Source organism: Oncorhynchus masou, chromosome 15 (genome assembly GCF_036934945.1).
Source record: "Oncorhynchus masou masou isolate Uvic2021 chromosome 15, UVic_Omas_1.1, whole genome shotgun sequence".
NCBI lineage: Eukaryota > Metazoa > Chordata > Actinopteri > Salmoniformes > Salmonidae > Oncorhynchus > Oncorhynchus masou.
Window position 1 is genome coordinate 10,798,445 of NC_088226.1, and position 26,409 is coordinate 10,824,853.

Below are 26,409 nucleotides of genomic sequence, written 5' to 3' on the forward strand. Positions count from 1 at the left end.
GAGTTCCCTGGCTGCAGTTCCCTGGCTGAAGTTCCATAGCTGTAGTTCCCTGGCTATAGTTCACTGGCTGCAGTTCCCTGGCTGAAGTTCCATAGCCGTAGTTCCCTGACTGTAGTTCCCTGGCTGAAGTTCCATAGCCGTAGTTCCCTGGCTGTTCCCTGGCTGAAGTTCCCTGGCTGCAGTTCCCTGGCTGAAGTTCCATAGCTGTAGTTCCCTGGCTGCAGTTCCCTGGCTGAAGTTCCATAGCTGTAGTTCCCTGGCTGTAGTTCCCTGGCTGTTCCCTGGCTGAAGTTCCATTCCCTGGCTAGTTCCGGCTGCAGTTCCCTGGCTGAGTTCCCTGGCTGTAGTTCCCTGGCTGCTGAAGTTCCCTGGCTGAAGTTCCATAGCCGTAGTTCCCTGACTGTAGTTCCCTGGCTGAAGTTCCATAGCTGTAGTTCCCTGGCTGCAGTTCCCTGGCTGAAGTTCCATAGCCGTAGTTCCATAGCCGTAGTTCCCTGGCTGTAGTTCCCTGGCTGCAGTTCCCTGGCTGAAGTTCCATAGCCGTAGTTCCCTGACTGTAGTTCCCTGGCTGAAGTTCCATAGCTGTAGTCCCCTGCTGTAGTTCCATAGCTGCAATTCCCTGTAGTTCCCTGTAGTTCCCTAGCTACACTTCTCTGTAGTTATCTGGCTGTAGTTCCGAAGCTGTAATTCCCTGTAGTTCCCGAGCTGTATTTCTCTGTAGTTCAGTAGCCGTAGTTCCCTGTAGTTCCCTGGCTGTAGTTCTGTGCTGTGAGGTGTCTCCAGGTGGTTGTGGTGTGGTCCTACCTGGCATGCAGATGCAGGTGAACTCTCCGATGCGGTCCAGACAGGTGGCATCGTTCTGGCAGGGCATGGACAGACACTCGTTGATGTCGATCTCACAGCGGGGGCCGGCGTAGCCTCGGCCACACTGGCACTGGAAGGACCCCTCCGTGTTCACACACTTCCCAAAGTGTTCACAGGGGTTGGCACCTATAGGCAGAGGGAACAGGGGTCAGTGCACCCGCTTACACACAGTACATATAGGGTGGGGCCAGGTGAGATAGGACCAACACAAAGCAGAGGGCGGTGCTAAATAATATGCCCTCTTACCAATGGAACACTCGTCCATGCCCTCCGCCCACGGCCAGGTGAGATAGGACCAACACAAAGCAGAGGGCGGTGCTAAATAATATGCCCTCTTACCAATGGAACACTCCCATGTCCTGGTTACAGGCTCCGCCCACGGCCGGCGGGGCCAGGTGAGATAGGACCAACACAAAGCAGAGGGCGGTGCTAAATAATATGCCCTCTTACCAATGGAACACTCGTCCATGTCCTGGTTACAGGCTCCGCCCACGAAGCCGGCGGGGCCAGGTGAGATAGGACCAACACAAAGCAGAGGGCGGTGCTAAATAATATGCCCTCTTACCAATGGAACACTCGTCCATGTCCTGGTTGCAGGCTCCGCCCACGAAGCCGGCGGGACAGGTGCAGATGGCGCGCCCGTTCAGGGGGTTGGTGTCACACACGGCGCCCTCGTTACACGGGTTGCTGACGCACGCGTCGTCCAGGTGACAGAGCAGACCTGAGGGAGGGGACACAGGGACAAACAGAGCCATGTCAGGAACACTGACCTCCTGTGAGTAAACAAACAAGACCCTAACTAACATACAGCTGACTGCTTTTCCAGACCGGGATTTCAGGAAAACCAGGACATTTGGGGAAAGTTCCTGGAATTTCACAACCCTAACAGGGACACAGAGAAACAGTGGACCAGTGGACTCACCGGTTTTCCCCACGGGACATTCGCAGAAGAAGGAAGCCACGCGGTCGTGGCAGGTGGCGCCGTTGAAGCACACGGCGGTGGCACAGTCGTCGATGTTCTCGCTGCAGTCGTCTCCCGTCCAGCCGTTGACGCACACGCAGGTGTGCCCCCCGATGGTGTTGAAGCAGGTGCCTCCGTTATGGCAGGCGTTGGGCTGCATAAGGCACTCATTGACATCCTCTGCACAGTACTGACCTGTCCACTCAGGTGAACACTGGCAATTATAGGTGTTGACTCCATCCACACACAGGCCGACATTCATACACCTATGCCCTGGGCAGTCGTCCACGTTCGTCTCACAGTTGTGTCCCTCGAACCCTGACAGAGAGAGAGAGCAGAGAGCAGGGAAAGAGAGAGAGAGAGAGAGAGAGAGAGAGAGAGAGAGAGAGAGAGAGAGAGAGAGAGAGTTGAGCCAAGAAGCTAAGTATCAGGGATAATAAGTACTCGCATTTGAGTTAAGTGCTCACTAACACATCCAATGCCTCCCCACTTCCATTCATATGGTCTTCCTAAACATTCCGCTCTGCTTCCCACAGCCATAGAGGTGAAGGGCAGAGAGGGGCAGTAAAAGTGTTTACATGTTCTCATGACGTGGTGTTTCCCACAGTAGGTAGCAGCAGCAGCAGAGCACCAGGGAGGCCCCTGACACCACCGGGCTGACACACAGCGCTGTGCTGCGCTACAGAGGTCCACTACTCCCTGCCATGTTTGCTTGTTTTATAATCTCTCACAGTTTCAATGACTTCCTCTCCGGCCCAGATACATTTCCTGTCAGCTCCCATGAGGGAAGCCAGAAGGGCCATGAAGTAAATTCCTCCTGAAGGGAGCAGTTTGGAGTAGAGCAGCGGCCCACTCTCCTCTCCCAACCCCCGTTTGTCCCCCCCATCCCATCAACAAGCTATTAATAGAGAGTGAGAGAGAATAATAGAGAGAGAAAGGCATGGGAACCTGGGAAAGACAGGGGAGTAGATCCACATCCCACCAGACAGCACTAGCAGCTACGTCAGACAGCCTACCTGGGGAACCCTGAGAAAGACCTGGGGTTTATAGTGGCTGGCTGGGCTCTGGGGTCTGTGTTGAGGCAATGTGTGTGTGTGTGTGTGTGTGTCCGGTTTAGGAGCCAAACAGTTTACCTGGCAGGCAAGCACAGTCGTAGGTGTGATCTCCAGTCGGGCGGCAGGTGCCCCCGTTGATGCACTGGGAGGGGGCGCAGGGCAGGGAGGACACCTCGCAGGTGCGCCCGCTGTACCCAGGTGGGCACTGGCAGCGGAAGGAACCATGGGTGTTCATGCAGAGGCCTGCGTTGAGACAGGCGCCAGACTTGCGGCACTCGTCGATATCGTTGCGGCAGTTCCTCCCCTGGAACCCGGGCGGGCAGGAACAGTTATAGTGGTTATTCCAACTGGCACAGCGGGCACCATTGGCACAGGGGCTGGTGGCACAGGCATCTATGAGGGAGCAGTCTTGACCTGAGGATAGATAAGGGATACAATGTCTCATTATGAACATTTTAGTTAACACCTAAACCTAATATATGCTTTATAACTTTCCCACACCACTCTCTCAGGAAACACTGATCCACACAGACAGACAGACGTACCTCTGAACCCTCTCTGACACACACAGGTGAATTGTGGCATTCCGTTGGCCACCTGGCTCTTACAGGCGGCTCCATTGAGGCATGGCGACCGGTGACAGGGGTCCAGGCTTTGGCACAGAGGGCCGATGTACCCTGGCCGACATCTGGACAGAAATACGGAACACAGCATGTTAGATTCTAGGTTAGACTGACCGACAGTCTGACAGCAGAGCAGCAGGCCTCAGAGATGAGCAAGTTGGGAGAGAAGTGAAACTAACTAGAACTACATCAGTGTGATTTTCCAGCCAAAAGCCAGGCAGGCAACCCCGTTCCCATCTCCCTCCCTGTTCCTGCTCCACCCCCTGACAGACACCTTGGCAGGCGCCCCTGACTCTGACTCAGACCCTGGAAGGAGTCAGTCCCCTTGGCCCTGGGCTGGGTGGGTTCCATTCAGTCTGAATATTTATACTGCAAGCACACACACACACACATACACATTACACACACTATTTCTAATTCGGAAACAGATGTAAGCCATCAGTCATTGTCTTTCTCTCTTGTCTGTAAAAGACAAGACATGCACTCTTCTCCGTTTCCCTCTCCCTCTGTTGTTCCCAGCTGGAAAGCATCACTCTCTCCATGCCAGTTCACATTCTTCCACCATTACTCCTTTTCCGCACTTCAGCTCTCACTTTTCCCCTCGTACGTTGAAACAAGCACGCCCAAAACCAGCAGCTTCGACCACCTGTGACATAGCTGACCTATGAGAGATGCAGACATTAGGAACCAGGACTCCACTAACACAACAACATTTCACTGACTCTGAGAGCTGCTTTGGAACGATTCTAAAGACTAGGTGAGAAATAAATGTCTCTGCTTCCTGGGCCTCTTCCTAGTTGTTGTTTTCCAGTAACGCATCACACCATCTTGATGGACGACTAAAGCCTGAACTAAAAGTGTGCAGGTAGGGTGAGATAAACAACAGGTTTCCTGTGGCCTACTCCAGGGGCCACAGGGGAGGGGGAGCTCGGCGAAGCAGGACCTATTGGGCTCTGTTTGAGAGGGAGGCCAGTGTGATAGGTAGATAACCCTACATCCACCCAGGGACAGGGAGCCCCAGTCCGGCGAAAGGGATAGGGCCGGGAATTGGCTCCCACTTCAAACAGGTTGTTTGAAGCTGATGACATGGAAGTGATGGCTGGGACCTGGCCCTCCCTCCGGGCCCGGTCTCCTATTTCACTGTAATATAATCCCCGGGCAGAAAACAACAGTGGCTTTTCCTCTTCTTGTTTGCAGGAGGGGGTAGATCATCTCTGTTACTTTTTGTGCATCTTTTGTGACCTACTCTCTCTCTCCTCCCGCAATCTGCTTTTCTGACTCTGCTCTCTGACTGGGGGGCCTGAGGCTAGTGCAGGGGGGAGGAGGAGCTGTCTGACTTTTCTGACCAGGCCCTCTGCTCTCTGACTGGGGGGCCTGAGGCTAGTGCAGGGGGAGGAGGAGCTGTTCCTGACCCGTAGGGGCCACTCTTCTTGTGGGTTACCAGGCCCTGTGTGCTGAATACTGAGCCGGCCTGCTCTGTCTCTCTAATACACTGTGTTCCACTGGCTGCTCTGCTCCACTTCCTAAAAACATGACTGCTCAGTGTTCTGTTGCCTTTCTTTCTACCTGCCATGACAATGGCGAGACCGAGAAGCCACAGGGCTCAGCATGGAGGCAGGCACACCCACATGAATGTGCAGCCGTAGAGACACACACACTGGACCTAAAATCCAGAGAAACCCAGGAAAGTCCTCCTCAGACAATTTGTTTCCCCTCTACACTTTCAATGACATGCTGAGAACAATTACCTGATTATTCAAGTACGCCGCTCTGATTAATTAGACAACCGGTCATTTTGAACAAAACTGCCATTACAGCAAAAACATAATGGTTCTTGGCAGTTGGGACAGTGTTGGGGCCTGGGAGAGTTATGCTCCTCTACATGGAAGAAGAGCTAGAGCAGCAATATGGAGAGAGAGAGGAGCGAGAGAGAGAGAGAGAGAGAGAGAGAGAGAGGAGCGAGAGAGGGAGAGAGAGAGAGAGAGAGAGAGAGAGAGAGAGAGAGAGAAGAGGGGGGAGAGGTCCCGCTGGCTCGCTTAGTTTCCACGGCTACTCCTCCGTGTCCCAAAGCTCTTGCAGCATAGGCCTGGTTTTCCCTATGAACCCACTCACACGCTGGGAGGTCAGATGTCAAAGGTCACCAGTCTGATTGTAATGATAATGTCAGTCAGGTTGTGGAAAGGAGGGGGCGGAGCTGGCTGGGGGATGTGGGTGGTTGTGGGAAGGGAAGGCGGGGGTTGGGGGGATTCTGTGGGAGAGAGAATGTCTTTGGGATGGTATGGGTGGGGTATAGAGGGGGGTCTGGTCCAGAGAGAATGTCATGTCATATTTCCTGTAATCCCTCGTCCCCTGCTCTGAAAACACTCTCTCTGAATACCATATCCCTGTTGCCCCGGCAACCTCACAGACGAACGAGCAAGCCTCACCTCCCACCCTGCCCCCCAAGCCTTCGTCCCTTTTGCTATTTGTCATGGCTTGGCTGAGTTTATTTAGAAGCAAATGAACTTTGTCTGGAATCTAGGGTGTCACCCAGGAAGAAAATGAAACGCGGACAGCGCTGCGTCGGCACAAAGAGAGGACTGGACGGACTGAGGAGGGGAAGGGGAACGGCTTGGAGGTTTTAAAACTAACAACACAGACTGACACTCAAACTCTTCTGAGGCCATTCTGTGCTGTGGCCATTTAAAAAGCTGAAGAAAGAATGGCTGAACAGCCATCTTTTACGGCCTGTTCTGTTCTAAAGGCCTTCACAACTCTCCTGGACAGACAGACAGACAGACAGACAGACAGACAGACAGACAGGGAATAACTTCCAGCTACTTCTAGAAACTAGATGTGAGACTACGTGTGTGTTATTTGAGGCACAGTGAATGAGACCCGGGCAGAGTCACACTCAAATCTTTTTGACTTCTATTCTGTTGTTACGGCAGTTAAAGGTTTAAGGGAGAATCTCAACCGATGACTGTGGAGAGAGATGCATAATGTGTGGATAATACTGACCGAGAGATCTTACAATTCAGGAAGTAAGGGTCAAACAGTATGACTGGAATGTGAGAATAAATTAGGTGTGTGTGTGTGTGTCTGTGATTGAGCAGCAGCAGCGGTAGAGGAGGAGGGAATGCAGTGGAGAGATTGTTTGCTTTCCTTTAAAAACACACAGAGTCCAGCAGCCAAAACACACATTCTTTTGTCTAGGGCCTTGGCCATTGTCAACATGCTACTCCCAGAACACATAACTAAACCAGGGTTCTGTCAGTCTCGTGGCTGTGGGGGACGCTATTTTGTCCTGCACCTGTGGTTCAGTCATGCAGCCTTATCAGAATCTGGGAGTTCAGCCTTTTACAGCCATCTGGATTCCACCACTGTTGTGAAAGTGCTTGTCCACAGAGACTGCTGTCGTGTAGTCTAGCAGAGCAGTAGCTGTTGGACCTTCAACCAGAGCCAGGGGGTGTTAAGTGTTTAGTGGTGGGATGTGGAGAGAGCAGGTGTGTGTGTGTGTGTGTGTGTGGGGGGGGGTGTTGCGCAACCTCTGTCAAGATTTACCGAGGGCTGACTCCTGACCTTTGAGGAAGAGAGTGCGCCAGAGCCAGACGAGGGGGAGGTCTGTGGGGTGCAGCGGGGCCCGGGGCCAGAAAAGCCAGGGTAATCTCCTCACGTCACAACAGACCTGAGGGTTAACGCCAGCTGCAGCCCCACTCAGCCCCAGCCAACACCATGCATCTGTCCACATCTGTCAGAGAGACTCAGGCTGGCTGGTGTTGGTCCACTCTGCCAGGGATTTATTTTACTCTTGCTAGAACAATGGAGCTATTCTGCCTGGCTGGTAGACGAGGCACGAACACCAACACACACACACGACATTACTTCACAAACACTCACATGCAATGGAGTTACTTTTTACACCTTCAACCAAAAGGGCACCAACGACAACAAAAACAATGCAAATATTCACATGGTATAATGTGCGCACACATGCAAAGAAACACCACAGTACACATTCAAACACAGGCAGGAACTTACAACCACTATAGCTGCTGGAAGAGGAGGGAGGCAGTATGGTGAGCCCATCACAGGGCTGGGGATCCACTGGGAAATGACAAAACAGGTGACAATGAGATTGAGCTACTCCAACGTTCTACACTTTATGGGGGACACTTCTGAACAACATCAAGGGACCGGGACAGACCTACCACAAAGACCCATTAGTAACTCCTATGTTTTACATGTTGAAAAGCAGATGTTTGGTGATTTCCCTGTGTTCAGGCTGAGCATGTGTTCCTCTCCAGATAAAGGAGACGTGATTTATGTGAGTAAATCAGGACACCTCCGTTCAGCCCGTGTGAGTGACAGTAACCCAGAGACACCTTTTCTGCTCTGTGGGTCATTGTGCAAGGTAACCTGAGTCCACCCTCTCAGACACAATACATCACCCAGCCTGACACAGGGGTCGCAGGCCAGCTCACCTGTGGACGTCATGCAGTAATCTGTGACACGGTTCGACACACCACGGTCACGGCTTACAGAGCAACAAGTATGGATGGTATTGTGAACCAACCAAAAGCCCATACAAGACAGATGGACAATAACAATAACAGGATAGAAAGCACAGCAGGGCCACCATCTTGTCATCCCCTTCAGCAGGAAGGAAGGAATCTCCAACCTCTACACTTCTGAGAACTGTCATGGAAGTTTTTTCCTTCCCTTGTTTGCGAGCTTTTGCTTTGGGAGGAATTTATGAAGGTATGGAAATTTGATAACCTCCAACAAAAGTCCCTCTTAGGCAGTGTTCTACCCACAGCAAAGTACAGCCCCCGTCAGGCAAACTCCCACCACAATCACCACCATCATCACCACCACCATCATCACCACCAACACCACCACCATCATCACCACCACCACCCCCATCACCACCGTCACCACCACCATCACCACCACCATAATCACTACCACCATCATAACCACCACCAACCCCATCACTACCACCACAACCATCATCACCACCACCATCATCAACACCACCATCATCAACACCACCATCCCCACCACCATCATCAACACCGCCATCACCACCACCACCACCACCAGGAACCAGCAGCTCCATTTCTTATTTCTTTGTGAGAGTCCATACTGACACCACACTGCCAACAAGAAGAGATCCTCCTCCCCCAACACCCCCTCTCCTCTCTCTCTCCCGGCTCTCCTCTTTCTCAGAGAGGAGCCAACAGGTTGGGGGTAGGGGAGAGTTCTGTGGGCCAAATAAAAGAGCTAAAGTAGTCAGAACTCCATTGTGTGTGGGGGGGGGGCTGGAGCGGAGTGGTGGGAGGAGGGGCAGTGACCCAAACAGACAGTCTTTCAGGCCTGAGCTTACACGGACCAACAGATCTCAGCTGTAGCCTGGCAACAGTAACCCATGGTTGGGGAGAGGGTGAGAGGTGAGGGGGGCATTTGGGAGAGACAGAGGGTTCTGTGAAGACAGTTTGTAAAGTTCTGGATAACATACAGTATGTACAGGTAACTTAGAGTTCAGTGAGTGACCAGATCAAACAGAATGACCATGATCAACTCTAAAAGGATGTGTGTACCAGAGTATCCCAGTTTAAAGTCCAACGTTTTATTGAACAATGGTGCTTGGCGACAGACAATGGAGGTATTGAAACGAGCAGAGGGAGGTTTGTGGAGCGCCCCCATGGCATGAATATTAACCATGTGAACATTAAGACAATTAACCTCCTCTTAGAGAAAAGCAAATATGAATCTGAGCAGAAAAAAGCTGTCACTAAACGCTCTTAACCCTCGAGAGGACAAGAACACATAGGCCTATCAGTGTATTTCAAACTCCTGTGGCTTTGCTCGTCTCAATGCTCTTTGTAACTCCTTGTTTTCTCTGGTCAGAAGACGACATGGTGCATTTTTGTACCTTGGCGTGACACATGTCTGCAATTGTGTAAATAAGGGCTCAGTAATGCAGTAAACACACACATTTACCTCACATTAAACTGAAATGAAGACACTACTTCTTTAGGAGACAATGCAACACTAAAGTCGATATCTTAAGAAATACCTCAAATGTCAACACCTTTTCTTCTGGAAAAAAACCTCCCTGAAATAGTTTGAATAGCAAAGCAGACGTCCATAACCGCATCGCATGCATCCCAGGGTGGAGGTGTTCCAAAGCATTCTTCTCAACGTGCTCCACCACAGAACCCCACCCCACCACCTAAACGTGCTCCACCACAGAACCCCACCCCACCACCTAAACGTGCTCCACCACAGAACCCCACCCCACCACCTGAACGTGCTCCACCACAGAACCCCACCCCACCACCTAAACGTGCTCCACCACAGAACCCCACCCCACCACCTAAACCTGCTCCACCACAGAACCCCACCCCACCACCTAAACTGAACCAGACTGCTGCAAAGCATTCTCAACGTGCTCCACCACAGAACCCCACCCCACCACCTAAACTGAACCAGACTGCTGCAAAGCATTCTCAACGTGCTCCACCACAGAACCCCACCCCAGACCTACCCCACCACAGAACCCCACCCCACCACCTAAACGTGCTCCACCACAGAACCCCACCCCACCACCTAAACGTGCTCCACCACAGAACCCCACCCCACCACCTAAACTGAACCAGACTGCTGCAAAGCATTCTCAACGTGCTCCACCACAGAACCCCACCCCACCACCTAAACTGAACCAGACTGCTGCAAAGCATTCTCAACGTGCTCCACCACAGAACCCCACCCCACCACCTAAACGTGCTCCACCACAGAACCCCACCCCACCACCTAAACGTGCTCCACCACAGAACCCCACCCCACCACCTAAACGTGCTCCACCACAGAACCCCACCCCACCACCTAAACATGCTCCACCACAGAACCCCACCCCACCACCTAAACGTGCTCCACCACAGAACCCCACCCCACCACCTAAACTGAACCAGACTGCTGCAAAGCCTGAGAAAATAAAAGGGCATTTTTCCAGCACAAAAGGCAACTTCAAAAATCAACTTCCTCACAGAGTTTCTCAACAAATGATTCCACATCATGAAATGACAGAACTTCCCTTCCAATATCTTGCCTGTTTCTCACTGTGCTGGTTCCAAGTTCATTCAGGAATAATGTATAGCCAGGCCTAAATGTGACTAATGATGATGAGACAGCATTTGTTCCAATCGAAAGACCAAGTTCATTTATCATAGTTGGCCATTCTACTCCTCGGTGAACATTTATTTCACAATGACTTTGGGAGAGAGCAATGAATGGATTCCAATATATTCAAACAAAAGCTTTTATGAAGACAGGTTGATGGATTAGAATGTGGAGTCCAAACCAAACAGACCAGCACAGAGCAGACCGTTTTACAGGAGAAACGCTGTGTGAGAATCAGAGTCATTGGAGGTAGGCAGGGACTATCTTCCACAGTGATAAGAAACCTGGGGGAGAACGCTAGGAAAAGGGCCAAAGAATGTCCGTTATCTCAAGCACTCTCACCAACAAACCACTGGAGAACTTTAAGATGAAGGGTGAGGTCCTCACTTCTATCTCCTCCAACATCTCATAAACACCAAAACAAACACTCGACAACGTGGGATTCAACTTGTATCTTTCTGTAACCGTGCCTGGTCTCTATCTACTTTAAAGATGGACGATGCAGAAATCGCTCCACCATTTCCTGGTTGCTAAAATTCGAACAGTTAGCCAACATTTCAGTTTATGTGACAAAACAAGCAAATATAGTGTAGAGAATCATTGTACCATCTAAACCTCTGTGAAATATCCTTTCTATAACCAAAAATATTGTATTTTCAGCTGTTTGAAGCTGGTGTGCAAAATCGAAAGTAAAACTAGATTTAAGAGTGGGAAGCATAGAAAGAGCACACATAGAACAGATCTACTGCGTCTTTGACTTGCTTTCAATGAGAATGACAGATCTATAACTGATCGCCCAGATCGCCCAAAAAGTTCGATATTGCAGCTTTAATGCACCCTGCTGCTCGGCGGCTACATTAACACATTTCTGTGTCGTGGAAAGTGTGCTTGCCTTTCCTCTGGTTGTCTGAGGGAAGAACCCATCCCTTCCTCTCCTCAGCTAGTCTAGGTCTGAGAGGAGAGGGGGGGGAACACGGGGAGGAATCTCAATCGGCTGGGCTCAACCTCAACTATTCCAATTACATGTCTCTTTAGAAGCCGTAGTCTCCCAGCAGAAAGAGAAACAAGCAGGAGATGAGACATCAGAGGAAGGCCTGTCCCTATCTAAGCACGAGATTTAGACATATAGGGACTGAAGCATAATGTAGTAATAATATAGGACTTCATTGCATATTTTCTTCCTCTTTGGGCCACACAATAATGGACAGACTGGCGATGATTATCTCAGTTGAGTGGCTGTGTCTCTGTGTCTGTCTCTGTGTCCCTGTGTCTGAGTGCTGTGTGCATGTGAGTCAGTGTTTGTTCTTTCCAAATTCCAAATACAAAACATGAAGGGTTCACATGAGAAAAACAAGCAGGCAAGTTGTACCACAATCCCTGATGATGAGTTGTGGCAGTAACATGATTGCGTAGTGGACGTTGTTGGTGGTATTGTGGTCAGTGTGGATGGAGGGATCAAGGAGGAGGGCAGAGAGCAGTGAGGAAGCTGCTTTAAGCTGCACAGACAGACAGGATGTGCGTATGAGAGCGGGTCAGAAGGCACCACTTCCTCTGATAGGGCCTGGGAACCACAGCCCCCAGTTCTCCTCCAGCCCCCATGACCCAGGAGCAGTGGGGACAAACCCCCTTCTACCCGCTACCTCCTCTCTCTGCTCAGACCCAACCACCACTGTCTCAGATAGATACAGGTCATCATCCCTTAGATATACAACCACCTTGAATCTTATCTACAGGTCCAACAAGCTGAATCCACAGGTTCCTTCAAGTCGGGAAGAGACCACTGACTCCTTGGGAGTGAATCTCAATTGTGTTTACTTGAATCCATGGATCCTCTCTCATGGATACGTTTTGAGGAGGTGAGGGAAGAGGATGCAATGAATCAAGAAACACAATTGAGATTCACCCATGGAGTCAGTGGTCTCCTCCCGATATGACGGACTGGGGATGGCTCAATCTGCCTGTCAACCAGACAGGAGTGATCTGTGGTTCCATCCCGCTGCATGTTGGCGTGAGGGAACCTAATTGTCTATCTATCCCACTAGTCATTCCAAACATTGAATTTTAAATGAGAGCCTGTGGTCATGGTTTTTGAAGCATTCCTGAGATGACTGCAGGGGTGAACAGGCTGGAGGTGAGCAGGACAATACACTGAGATGACTGCAGGGGTGAACGGGCTGGAGGTGAGCAGGACAATACACTGAGATGACTGCAGGGGTGAACGGGCTGGAGGTGAGCAGGACAATACACTGAGATGACTGCAGGGGTGAACGGGCTGGAGGTGAGCAGGACAATACACTGAGATGACTGCAGGGGTGAACAGGCTGGAGGTGAGCAGGACAATACACTGAGATGACTGCAGGGGTGAACGGGCTGGAGGTGAGCAGGACAATACACTGAGATGACTGCAGGGGTGAACGGGCTGGAGGTGAGCAGGACAATACACTGAGATGACTGCAGGGGTGAACGGGCTGGAGGTGAGCAGGACAATACACTGAGATGACTGCAGGGGTGAACGGGCTGGAGGTGAGCAGGACAATACACTGAGATGACTGCAGGGGTGAACAGGCTGGAGGTGAGCAGGACAATACACTGAGATGACTGCAGGGGTGAACGGGCTGGAGGTGAGCAGGACAATACACTGAGATGACTGCAGGGGTGAACGGGCTGGAGGTGAGCAGGACAATACACTGAGATGACTGCAGGGGTGAACGGGCTGGAGGTGAGCAGGACAATACACTGAGATGACTGCAGGGGTGAACGGGCTGGAGGTGAGCAGGACAATACGCTGAGATGACTGCAGGGGTGAACGGGCTGGAGGTGAGCAGGACAATACACTGAGATGACTGCAGGGGTGAACCGGCTGGAGGTGAGCAGGACAATACACTGAGATGACTGCAGGGGTGAACGGGCTGGAGGTGAGCGGGACAATACACTGAGATGACTGCAGGGGTGAACGGGCTGGAGGTGAGCAGGACAATACACTGAGATGACTGCAGGGGTGAACGGGCTGGAGGTGAGCGGGACAATACACTGAGATGACTGCAGGGGTGAACGGGCTGGAGGTGAGCGGGACAATACACTGAGATGAGTGCAGGGGTGAACGGGCTGGAGGTGAGCGGGACAATACACTGAGATGACTGCAGGGGTGAACGGGCTGGAGGTGAGCGGGACAATACACTGAGATGACTGCAGGGGTGAACGGGCTGGAGGTGAGCGGGACAATACACTGAGATGACTGCAGGGGTGAACGGGCTGGAGGTGAGCAGGACAATACACTGAGATGAGCAGCAGAGGGGAAAGGAGGAATCTCACTAAAGCATTCCTCTCTAATCCAGCGTGAAGACGCCAGAGAAAACACTAGCAGCCCCAAGGTGTTCCGGGAAAAGCCAACAGTAATAACTAACTAACTGTGTTGTCTGCCTGCTTCGCTCTGCCTGTCACCGTGTGACTGCCCACTGGGTTTTTTGTTGTTGTTGTTGAATCAACATTGTTTCCACGCCATTGCAACAAAACAAAATCAGTGTGATGACATTCAATCAACGTGGAAAACTGATTGGATTTGCAAAAAGTCATCAACTTAAGGGAATTGAGTCTTTTTTTGTACCTAAATCCAATGTCATGGTGAATTTTTTTGTTGATTTCATGTTGAATTCATGTTAGTTTTAAAACTCAACCAAATGTACATCAAAACTGTTGTTGAAATGACATCTGTGCCCAGTGAGTGGGGAATGTGTGTACATCTCTCTTTCAAGGTGAACTGGCTCTGTTCAGGGGTACTGTACAGGATGACATGTCAGGGATGGGCAACTTTAATGGGGGCGGGGGTCACAAAACGCTGAACTCGTCTGGGGGGGGGGCTGCATACCTGCATCCATCATCCATACCCACACGTGCAACCTTTTGGGGGCCCGGAGCGAAATTTGAAGTTTTCGAGTTAATTTCCTGCAATTCTACTCATATCTGACTGAGATTGACTAACAAAATCAATTGGGGCCCCCCGGTCGGTAATTCGACCGTGATTACTACAAGTTTAGATAGCTGGCCGCATGACTAACTTACAATCTAAAATATGTTAGCTGACCAGGGCTAATTGAGTGACTGCCAGTTACCCATCCAAATCAAATCAAATCCCTGGTCTATCTGGTTTGGATCCAAATGACAATAATCACATTCAACAGAACCTGATGCATTTTTTATGGGGATACTCGGAATTCTGCTTAGGTCTTTCTTTCCTCATGGCAACTGAAAATAAAGCAAACATTAACACATAACACCCTACTACACAGAGACCCTAGGACACAGAGACCCTACTACACAGAGACCCTACTACACAGAGACCCTAGAACACAGAGACCCTAGGACACAGAGACCCTACAACACAGAGACCCTACTACACAGAGACCCTAGGACAGAGACCCTACTACACAGAGACCCTACTCCACACAGACCCTAGGACACAGAGACCCTACTACACAGAGACCCTACTACACAGAGACCCTACTACACAGAGACCCTAGAACACAGAGACCCTAGGACACAGAGACCCTAGGACACAGAGACCCTAGGACACAGAGAACCTAGGACACAGAGACCCTAGGACACAGAGACCCTAGGATACAGAGACCCTACTACACAGAGACCCTAGGACACAGAGACCCTACTACACAGAGACCCTGGAACACAGAGACCCTAGGACACAGAGGCCCTAGGACACAGATACCCTACTACACAGAGACCTTACTACACAGAGAACCTAGGACACCGAGACCCTACTACACAGAGACCCTTCTACACAGAGACCCTACTACACAGAGACCCTACTACACAGAGACCCTACTACACAGAGACCCTACTACACAGAGACCCTACTACACAGCGACCCTACTACACAGAGACCCTACTACACAGATCTGTGAGGACACAGAGACCCTACTACACAGAGACCCTAGGACACAGAGACCCTACTACACAGAGACCCTACTACACAGAGGCCCTACTATACAGAGACCCTACTACACAGAGACTCTACTAAACAGAGACCCTAGGACACAGAGACCATACTACACAGAGACCCTACTACACAGCGACCCTACTACACAGAGACTCTACTACACAGAGACCCTAGGACACAGAGACCATACTACACAGAGACTCTACTACACAGATCTCCTAGGACACAGAGACCCTCAGACACAGAGACTCTACTACACAGAGCTCCTAGGACACAGAGACCCTACTACACAGATACCCTACTACACAGAGACTCACACACAGATCTCCTAGGACACAGAGACCCTCAGACACAGAGACTCTACTACACAGAGCTCCTACACAGAGACCCTACTACACAGAGACACACACACACACACACACACACACACACACACACACACACACACACACACACACACACACACACACGCACACACGCACATACACACACACAGGCTGAAGTGGCTGTTCCCTATGAAACTGAAAAACTGTCCCTCGTTCATCATGTTCTAAGAGTCCGGGAGCTTCCGTGGAGGTCATTAAAACACAACACTTACAATTTATAGACCTCACTCTGCTACTGAGGTCACATCACAGCTATTAATAACACACAGAGCCACTGTTTCTATCCCTCCATCCGCCTGGCCTCACAGACATAGGGGAGAGAGAGAGAGCAAGAGAGAGAAGAACATATCTTTCAGATCCATCCATCCCTGCCAGAGGATCTGAAGCCATTGTGCAATCTGCGGTGGGGTCCACCACTGTGGGCTTTGAGAGACACAACACACAGAGGATAGATAAACCGTTGGAGGAGCTGGGGAAAAACACACAGAGACAAAGAGCGTTCATCCCCAATAGCAGTGAGAGAGAAAGGGAGCATGTTCAGAGAAGAGGAGGCCTGTGGGCTGGTCCGCCGGCCGGCTCCATTCCTCCACGCACGAGCCCGTCTCTCCCAGCATGCGGCCAGCAGGCCGCTCAATGGCAGCACCTGGCCCTCCGCTTCACCCCCTTTGTCAAAGAGCTGACTTCACTGGATTACCATCACAACATCCACCAGCTGCCCCCAAGTATTCCAGCTGGATCCACTCTGAATGACACCCTCTCAATCTGCCTAATTATCTCTGACACTCCAGCGGCCCCTCCGTTGCACATTCCATCTACACACAGACATACAGGGGCAGGGCGGAGCAGAGGGGACCCGTGGCCCTTCAACTGACTGCTCACCTAGAGGGCCACTCTCTCTGTGATAGTCAACCTCTTCACCATCAAGTGCACCACACGTCTGTCTGTCTGTCTCTGGGCTTTGTGCTCCCTTGGTCTTGTGTTCAATTATGGGATTCAGAGAGACAGAATGAGGGACAGAGAGAACAACAACGTTCTGTCCAATGATGTGTGTATGTTTTGTACTTTCCCCAACCATCCAGGATGCTGATGTAAGCAGGTGCATCAAGAGAAGAGAAAAGAATAGCTAAGACTCAAACTATGACTCAACAGGGAGTATCATTCCCTGAAACCAATGTACTGGATCCAATATACTGTTATCATGATTCAGAGAAGAAGAAAAAATCACTTGGATCATTGTAGTGTGTGTTACAGGTGCATCAGCATAGTAGTCCCGCCCAGGCCAGACCAGCCAGCCCCTACACCTATCAGAAGTGACCCGTCATGCTGGCTCAGTGAGACGGTGGAACAGGTTCCAGAAGGATTACACCTCTAATCTGCTATCCACTACACATGTCTGAGACCCTGCTCGTTCACCTTAGACAGTGCCACAGCAGTGAACCATGAGGGGGCCACACAGACAGTTCTACAGCAGTGAACCATGAGGGGGCCACACAGACAGGGCCACAGCAGTGAACCAAGAGGGGGCCAGACAGACAGGGCCACAGCAGTGAACCATGAGGGGGCCACACAGACAGGGCCACAGCAGTGAACCATGAGGGGGCCACACAGACAGGGCCACAGCAGTGAACCATGAGGGGGCCACACAGACAGGGCCACAGCAGTGAACCATGAGGGGGCCACACAGACAGGGCCACAGCAGTGAACCATAAGGGGGCCACACAGACAGGGCCACAGCAGCGAACCATGAGAGGGCCACACAGACAGGGCCACAGCAGCGAACCATGAGAGGGCCACACAGACAGTGCCACAGCAGTGAACCATGAAAGGGCCACACAGACAGCGCCACAGCAGTGAACCATGAAAGGGCCACATAGACAGGGCCACAGCAGTGAACCATGAGGGGGCCAGACAGACAGGGCCACAGCAGTGAACCATGAGGGAGCCACACAGACAGGGCCACAGCAGTGAACCATGAGGGGGCCACACAGACAGGGCCACAGCAGTGAACCTTGAGGGGGCCACACAGACAGGGCCACAGCAGTGAACCATGAGGGGGCCACACAGACAGGGCCACAGCAGCGAACCATGAGAGGGCCACACAGACAGGACCACAGCAGTGAACCATGAGAGGGCCACACAGACAGGACCACAGCAGTGAACCATGAGGGGGCCACACAGACAGGACCACAGCAGTGAACCATGAGAGGGCCACACAGACAGGACCACAGCAGTGAACCATGAGGGGGCCAGGCAGAAAGGACCACAGCAGTGAACCATGAGGGGGCCAGACAGATAGGGCCACAGCAGTAAACCATGAGAGGGCCACAGACAGGGCCACAGCAGGGAACCATGAGGGGGCCAGACAGACAGGGCTAACAGGGAGGGAGCAAAGCCTCATGGTTCTGGCATGCTTAGAGGAGAGTTTAGTATCATGTCTTTATGTTTGCCAACCAGACAGAGGATACATTGGTATCTGGGACAGTAACAATGAAAATGTAAAAAAAGATAGGATATTACTGTCACCTGAGAACAGAGGAAAATAATACCCATGCTGCACAACTTCAGAGAAGGACCTGATCAACAGCTTCTGCTCTGAAACATCAGGTAGGAAAATCCACAGGTTGATTTCAAACAGAGATAATAGCTAGTTTGTCCTCTGTGATTTTCAGGTAAAATCTCACGTGTCTCACCAACGCTCTACAATTTCTTCCTAAAGCTACCACTTTTATCTCTATCTTCTATTTCTCTCTCTCTCCATTTCTCCCTCACTCTCCTGTGCCCTTTCCATTTCTCCCTCACTCTCCTGTGCCCTTTCCATTTCTCCCTCACTCTCCTGTGCCCTTTCCATTTCTCCCTCACTCTCCTGTGCCCTTTCCATTTCTCCCTCACTCTCCTGTGCCCTTTCCATTTCTCCCTCACTCTCCTGTGCCCTTTCCATCTCCCTCATCTCCTGTGCCCTTTCCATTTCTCCCTCTCCTGTGCCCTCCCTTTCCATTTCTCCCTCATTTCTCCATTTCTCACTTTCCATTTCTCACCCTGTGCCCTTTCCATTTCTCCCTCTCTCCTGTGCCCTTTCCATTTCCTGTGCCCTTTCCATTTCTCACCCTCTCTCCTGTGCCCTTTCCATTTCTCACCCTCTCTCCTGTGCCTCACCCTCACTCCCTCCATTTCTCACTCTCCTGTGCCCTTTCCATTTCTCCCTCACTCTCCTGTGCCCTTTCCATTTCTCCCTCACTCTCCTGTGCCCTTTCCATTTCTCCCTCACTCTCCTGTGCCCTTTCCATTTCTCCCTCTCCCTCCTGTGCCCTTTCCATTTCTCCCTCACTCTCCTGTGCCCTTTCCATTTCTCACCCTCTCTCCAGCTCTCAGCTCTCCTGATGGTGTACGGTTGCAGTCAGGTATCTGGGGGAAGAAAGGATCTTTTCTGCTGTCGTGGTTCTCCAGTTACACTGGGATCCCAGGGGATGGGGTGAGGTGGGTCCTCCAGTCGCCTCTGTCTAGGACTGGTTTGACCACTCCGCTCCCCCATTGGCCGGGCTGAGGCGTTACTGCCTGTCCCGGTCATGGCCCTGCTATGGGCGTGTTACCATTTTGTGTGGTACGGCATTTAGATTTCCTGTTGGGAATCTCTTCTATGTCTCGCTGTTGACACTGACCCAGAGGGGTGATTACGCATGAATGGATAGCCCTCCACGCCCCATACATATAGACACACAGCGCCAAAAAAAGCTGAGGAACACAAATCATGAACACACTACACACTCTCTGAGAAATGAACACTAACCCAGAGACGTGACGCCATTAGAGTTGGGAGACGAATGAACACGCTCGGTCCAAGTTCAAGGGTTTAACTATGTACAATGATACAGTAATGACCCGTAGAAGGTTGAAGCATAGGCTAGTTGGTAGCAGAGTTATGTGAAGACACACAAGGGTTTAACTATGTACAATTATACAGTAATGACCCGTAGAAGGTTGAAGCATAGGCTAGTTGGTAGCAGAGTTATGTGAAGACACACAAGGGTTTAACTATGTACAATGATACAGTAATGACCCGTAGAAGGTTGAAGCATAGGCTAGTTGGTAGCAGAGTTATGTGAAGACACACAAGGGTTTAACTATGTACAATGATACAGTAATGACCCGTAGAAGGTTGAAGCATAGGCTAGTTGGTAGCAGAGTTATGTGAAGAGACACAAGTCTTTAGCTCCAGAAAACAGAAGAGAGCTCCTCTCACAAAGAACAGCTTGAGGAGCTACTAACACAAGTCCACATTTCCCCATCGCTTCCACCTGCCTTAGGTAATGATTTGAGAACTATATTGTCCTTTGTTGGTGACTGGCTTCACGTGCGTTTACACAGACACCACCTGACACTTTTATACCTTTATGTGGTGTCTGTGACTGATCTTTTACAATGGCCATGTTTTCAGACAGGTCAGAAGTGGGATGTAAGTAATGAGATGTCAGTGTGGAATGTTCCAGGCAAGCAGCAACTATAGTATAGACTACTGTGGTGGAATCAGCGGTCAATCCCGAGCCTACATGGTGAGCTACTATACAGCCTGGTTGAGAAACTCTACTGATCATCGGAATGATGCTTGGTGATGTCAAATAGCCTTTGGCTCAAATGTAGCATGAAGGTGAGGGTCTTGTGGTCTTGTCACCAACCAAGTCCTAAAAACGACTGTAGTGGAGGGAAGCTGCCTGTCAGCCAATCTCATCGGACAAAAGTAAAAATCAAAGGAACCAAGTGTTATTGTTCCATCCAATTCTGAGCTCTGGTCCAACTTCAAACACTAATGCATTATAGGCTTTGCTTTTCCCGATGGTAAAAAATGTAATGACCCGTAGATCACACTGTATCTATCCTAACTACTGAGATTGGTTCCAGAGTTATGTGAAGAGACACACTGTATCTATCCTAACTACTGAGATTGTTTCCCAAGCAGCCCCATCATTGAAATCATCAGACTGTATCTATCACAAAGAACACTTGAGATTGTTTCCCACGTAGCCCCCTCGCCATCATCACACTGTATCTATCCTAACTACTGAGATTGTTTCCACGTGCCCCCTCGCCATCATCAATGATCCTAACTTGAGAACTATACTGTCCTATCCTGTACTGAGATTGTTTCCCACTGGCTTCACACACTGTATCTATCCTAACTACTGAGATTGTTTCACAGACATCACACTGTATCTATCCTAACTATGAGATTGTTTCCTTTAGCCCCCTGGTGTCATCACACTGTCTATCCTAACTACTGATCCCCCTCGCCATCATCACACTGTATCTATCCTAACTACTGAGATTGTTTCAGACAGGCCCTCGAATCACACTGATCTATCCTAACTACTGAGATTGTCACGTGGAATGTTCCAGCCGCATCACACTGTATCTATCCTAACTACTGAGATTGGAATCAGCGGCCCCCTCGCCGTCATCACACTGTATCTATATACTAACCTGAGATTGTTTCCCAGAAACTCTACTGAGCATCAATATCTATCCTTGGTGATTGTCAAATAGCCCCAACTTCATCACACTGTACTATCCTAACTACTGAGATTGTTTCCCACGTGAGGGTCTTGTGTCATCACACTGTATCTATCCTAACTACTGTAGTGGAGGAAGCTGCCTGTCATCACAATCTATCCTACTACTGAGATTGTTTCAAACGAAGCCCCCTCGTGTCATCACACTGTATCTATCCTAATTACTGAGCTCTGGTCCAACTTCAAACACTAATGCATTATAGGCTTTGCTTTTCCCGATGGTAAAAAGCCTAATGGCCCCCTCGCCGTCATCACACTGTATCTATCCTAACTACTGAGATTGTTTCCCACGTAGCCCCCTCGCCGTCATCACACTGTATCTATCCTAACTACTGAGATTGTTTCCCACGTAGCCCCCTCGCCATCATCACACTGTATCTATCCTAACTACTGAGATTGTTTCCTACGTAGCCCCTACGCCATCATCACACTGTATCTATCCTAACTACTGAGATTGTTTCCCACGTAGCCCCTACTGAGATTGTTTCGCCGTCATCACACTGTATCTATCCTAACTACTGAGATTGTTTCCCACGTAGCCCCCTCGCCGTCACGTATCTATCCTAACTACTGAGATTGTTTCCGTCATCACACTGTATCTATCCTAACTCATCACACTGCATCTATCCTAACTACTGAGATTGTTTCCCACGTAGCCCCTTCGCCGTCATCACACTGTATCTATCCTAACTACTGAGATTGTTTCCCACGTAGCCCCTCGCCATCACACTGTATCTATCCTAACTACTGAGATTGTTTCCCACGTCATCACACTGTATCTATCCTAACTACTGAGATTGTTTCCCACGTAGCCCCCTCGCCGTCATCACACTGTATCTATCCTAACTACTGAGATTGTTTCCCACGTAGCCCCTCGCCGTCATCACACTGTATCTATCCTAACTACTGAGATTGTTTCCCACGTAGCCCCCTCGCCGTCATCACACTGTATCTATCCTAACTACTGAGATTGTTTCCCACGTAGCCCCCTCGCCGTCATCACACTGTATCTATCCTAACTACTGAGATTGTTTCCCACGTAGCCCCCTCGCCATCATCACACTGTATCTATCCTAACTACTGAGATTGTTTCCTACGTAGCCCCCTCGCCATCATCACACTGTATCTATCCTAACTACTGAGATTGTTTCCCACGTAGCCCCCTCGCCGTCATCACACTGTATCTATCCTAATACTGAGATTGTTTCCTACGTAGCCCCCGCCATCATCACACTGTATCTATCCTAACTACTGAGATTGTTTCCCACGTAGCCCCCTCGCCATCATCACACTGTATCTATCCTAACTACTGAGATTGTTTCCCACGTAGCCCCCTCGCCATCATCACACTGTATCTATCCTAACTACTGAGATTGTTTCCTACGTAGCCCCCTCGCCATCATCACACTGTATCTATCCTAACTACTGAGATTGTTTCCCACGTAGCCCCCTCGCCGTCATCACACTGTATCTATCCTAACTACTGAGATTGTTTCCCACGTAGCCCCCTCGCCTATTGGAAAAACAAAGACCCCTAATCACTGTGAATGAGTGTGAGAGCTCACACAGAACATGTCCAAATCAGGCGGGAGAGTAAAAACAGCAGCCCCGGGCTCTCTCATGATAACAATCATGTTGCTTCACCGATATAGAAACCGTGGGAAACTCTCAAAATGATTTCTGCTGGTTACGAAACAATCCATGGAATTGCTTATAAGGAACCCCTTAGTCATGCTATGACCAGTTTAATACTGTAGTTTATGGTCCACAAAGCTCTTCATCTTCAACAGGTGCAACTCCAAGCGAACGGTGTGTCACAAGCCAAACAAGTCCAGGCTGGAACACTCCATTCAACCTGTCTGTATGTATCCATGTGCTGTTCATTTCACACATTACACCCCAAGTAGTGGTTCGACTGCAGACTGAAACATTTCATTAAACGTGTCAAATGTTCACCTTAAACACGTGCCATTGTCCACATAGTATCGATAACCACCCAGCACCTGGCTGAGTTCCAGCCCATTGTGAGCGAAGTGCAGCTCAAGTTGTATGCAATGATTTACTAACCAACGCTAAATAACACAAGTTCTGCTTCCTGATAACTTTGCCTACTTGAACCGTTTCTACCCCATAAGTCCTCAACTAATCCTGAGAGCCTAATCATAGGCCTGGGCCTATACTGTTTTCAGACTTCCTCCTCATCATGTCACCATTTAGATCAATGTAGGGCTGCAGTGATTTCGTACATGTGTGATCCATAAAACATGATGTTGCACTTACATGCATCGCGAGGGTGAGTCTATGCACGTTCCTCCATTGTCACAAGGTCTGTATTTATCCACGCAGCTGAATCCTGTGGAGAGGAAGGAGAGATGAAGGGAGTCAGACCCATGGTGATCAGGCCCTTTCTCAGGGCAGGTTTGAAATATTCATTTCATCCAGACATTTGATAGAGCAGCCTATATTATTTGTGGGAGGAGCAGTGGCCATCTATAAAAAAAAAAATATATATATATAATCAAATTACATTTCTCCTCCGTTCAGAATCAATCATTCCAACATACCGGTAAGCCATGTGCTGGATTTCAAACATGTTGCTCTTGGCTAGACAGTTCCATTTTCCCACTTGTTAAAATGACACTTTATGGACACACCCGCTGACATGGGTACGCTTATGTTTACTTTCTTGGCAAGAGCTGATAGCGGTATCTGCGACTGAATGCAGATGCATGCTGGGATGGTGTAGACAGGGAAACGAGATAGGATTCCATTTCTTTTACATAGATTCAAAATCATTTTTAGTAATAATAGGTTTGATATGGTAATTATTGACTATGTGGGATAACTATACGAGTATCTGCCAACCCGTTTCGTTGAGGGTAGGCATAGCATATAAGCCAATGAATGGCTTCCATAATTTGTTTAATGACAGTGTAATATAGCCGACTCAAGTTGATTAATGTTCAGGGTTATTGTAAGATAATTAGTTCAACTATGAGCTTCCATGTATACAACCAGTCAAATTTTGCTACCATAAACGTTTATTTTACAGGATGTCAACCAAATAGACCTATAGGTTACTTTCTCAACAGTAGGCCTAGTTCAAAGGATTTTCGCGCACAAACAGATCTGGACCTCACAACCCCATCAAACATCCATCCAAAAGGTTTGTGAGCCATATGTGGATGCTTAGTACACAGCATAGACAGATGCATGCCCTTTTTTTAATCATGTTAAATGATATTCTAGCACTCATCCCATCCCCCACAACAACAAAGTTAATTTGTTAAAAGCTCTTTGTTCAGATAAGGGAGGGGGGGGGGGTAAAGTTGCCTCATCACCCCCCTTCACTCACAAACAAATCTCACCCTATACCCCCACGAACGAGGATAATAGACTTGAATGAAATAGGGAAAATACTTATCCGTTTTTATGTGAGTGAACCGTGCTTCTAGCCTACAACTTGTGGACGAATGCCCGAAGTAACTTTCTTTCAATTGTTACATTCCGCGTTCCGTCCTTGCGGGCTTGCTTGCACAGCGCTGCCAGCGGCACTCCATACTATCGCTTGTAATTAAGATCTCACCGTGGCGATCAGCCTCGCAAAGTTACCCACAGAGACGCATACCAATCCCGCAGAGACAAGCGGATTCTTTGCTGTTATCGGATGCAATCTGTAAACAAAATCTCACCCACACAATAGAACATGCAACATTTGTATCAACCTCCACAAAACACCTCCCAACTTCTTTCCATTGAACACATTGGGCTTTGTTACTCAAACACTGCTAGAAGTTAGAATAACTTCAGGGGGCAAATATTCCAGGATAGAATCCTCCTTGTTCACTATCAGTCTACAAAGAACATTATGCAAATACAAAGTTTCGTAGCCTATTACTGTAGGCTATACAACAACGAATGCTTGTTATCCAGTTATTAACCCGTTAGAATAGCCTTCGTAGGTGTTAGAAATCGAACTTTGAACCGCACTAACAACCAACCATGCTTTTGTAAGTGAAATGCTTAAAATAAATATTTGTAGCCAATACTAGAGATCAGCTAGCATGTTGTCTGGCATGTGCTTCAATATGATGCCATTTAAATTGCGCAGCGCACAGGTGACAAAATGTAACGTTAACAATTTGTGAATGGGAAAAAAAACATAAAAAGCTAGAATATGTCCAGACTTGTCTGCTAGCCAAATTTAGAAAAAAGCTCACATACACATTAATTGAAATGTATGTGACTGTCAAATGAATTAATTGTCCTTACCTTCGCAATTATGGACCAAGAATAACATTGCTAAAAATATCCAAACTTTATAATTCCCCCCCATCTCGGTGGAAATTTGTCCCAACTCTTCTCTTTGAAGTGTTAACTTAGCAGTAATACATCCTTTGAGTTCACCGAGAGATAAAAGTTCCAAGAGGCAGTGTCTGGGATCTTCAAAAAGTTCATTAATCAACTAAAAGTAAAAACGGTGTATAAATCGTATAGGTCCTATCCCGTATTAGCATTCGCAGCTCGGACGCGGCTGCTGTGCGTCTCCTCCTGGAACTTTTGAAAAACTATTTTTTCTTCTCAGCTTGAAGTCTGCGCTGGGAAACAACTTGGTATTACTCCGCCCTCCTTTCCTCCCCTTTCCACTTGCAGTAAGGGGTTACACTCCGCTCAAGACAAATAGTCCGCAAGCCACCCCGTCAATGGACCGGGTAAAGTGTTTTTTAAATGTCATTAGCAACATTTAGGGAGAGACCAGTCTTGTTGCCTTTCAAGAGTATCACATATAACGGTACCATTGAGGTATCTCTCACTTGAAAATAATTTCAAAGAAACAGTAAATT

The 26,409-nt window shown here is 49.2% G+C and overlaps 1 pseudogene; it reads right to left on the minus strand.

The window, feature by feature from the left end:
* LOC135555594 (neurogenic locus notch homolog protein 2-like) overlaps positions 1-26,112 on the minus strand; it is a 48,928-nt pseudogene extending 22,816 nt beyond the window's left edge.
* Positions 26,113-26,409: the final 297 nt, after the last annotated feature.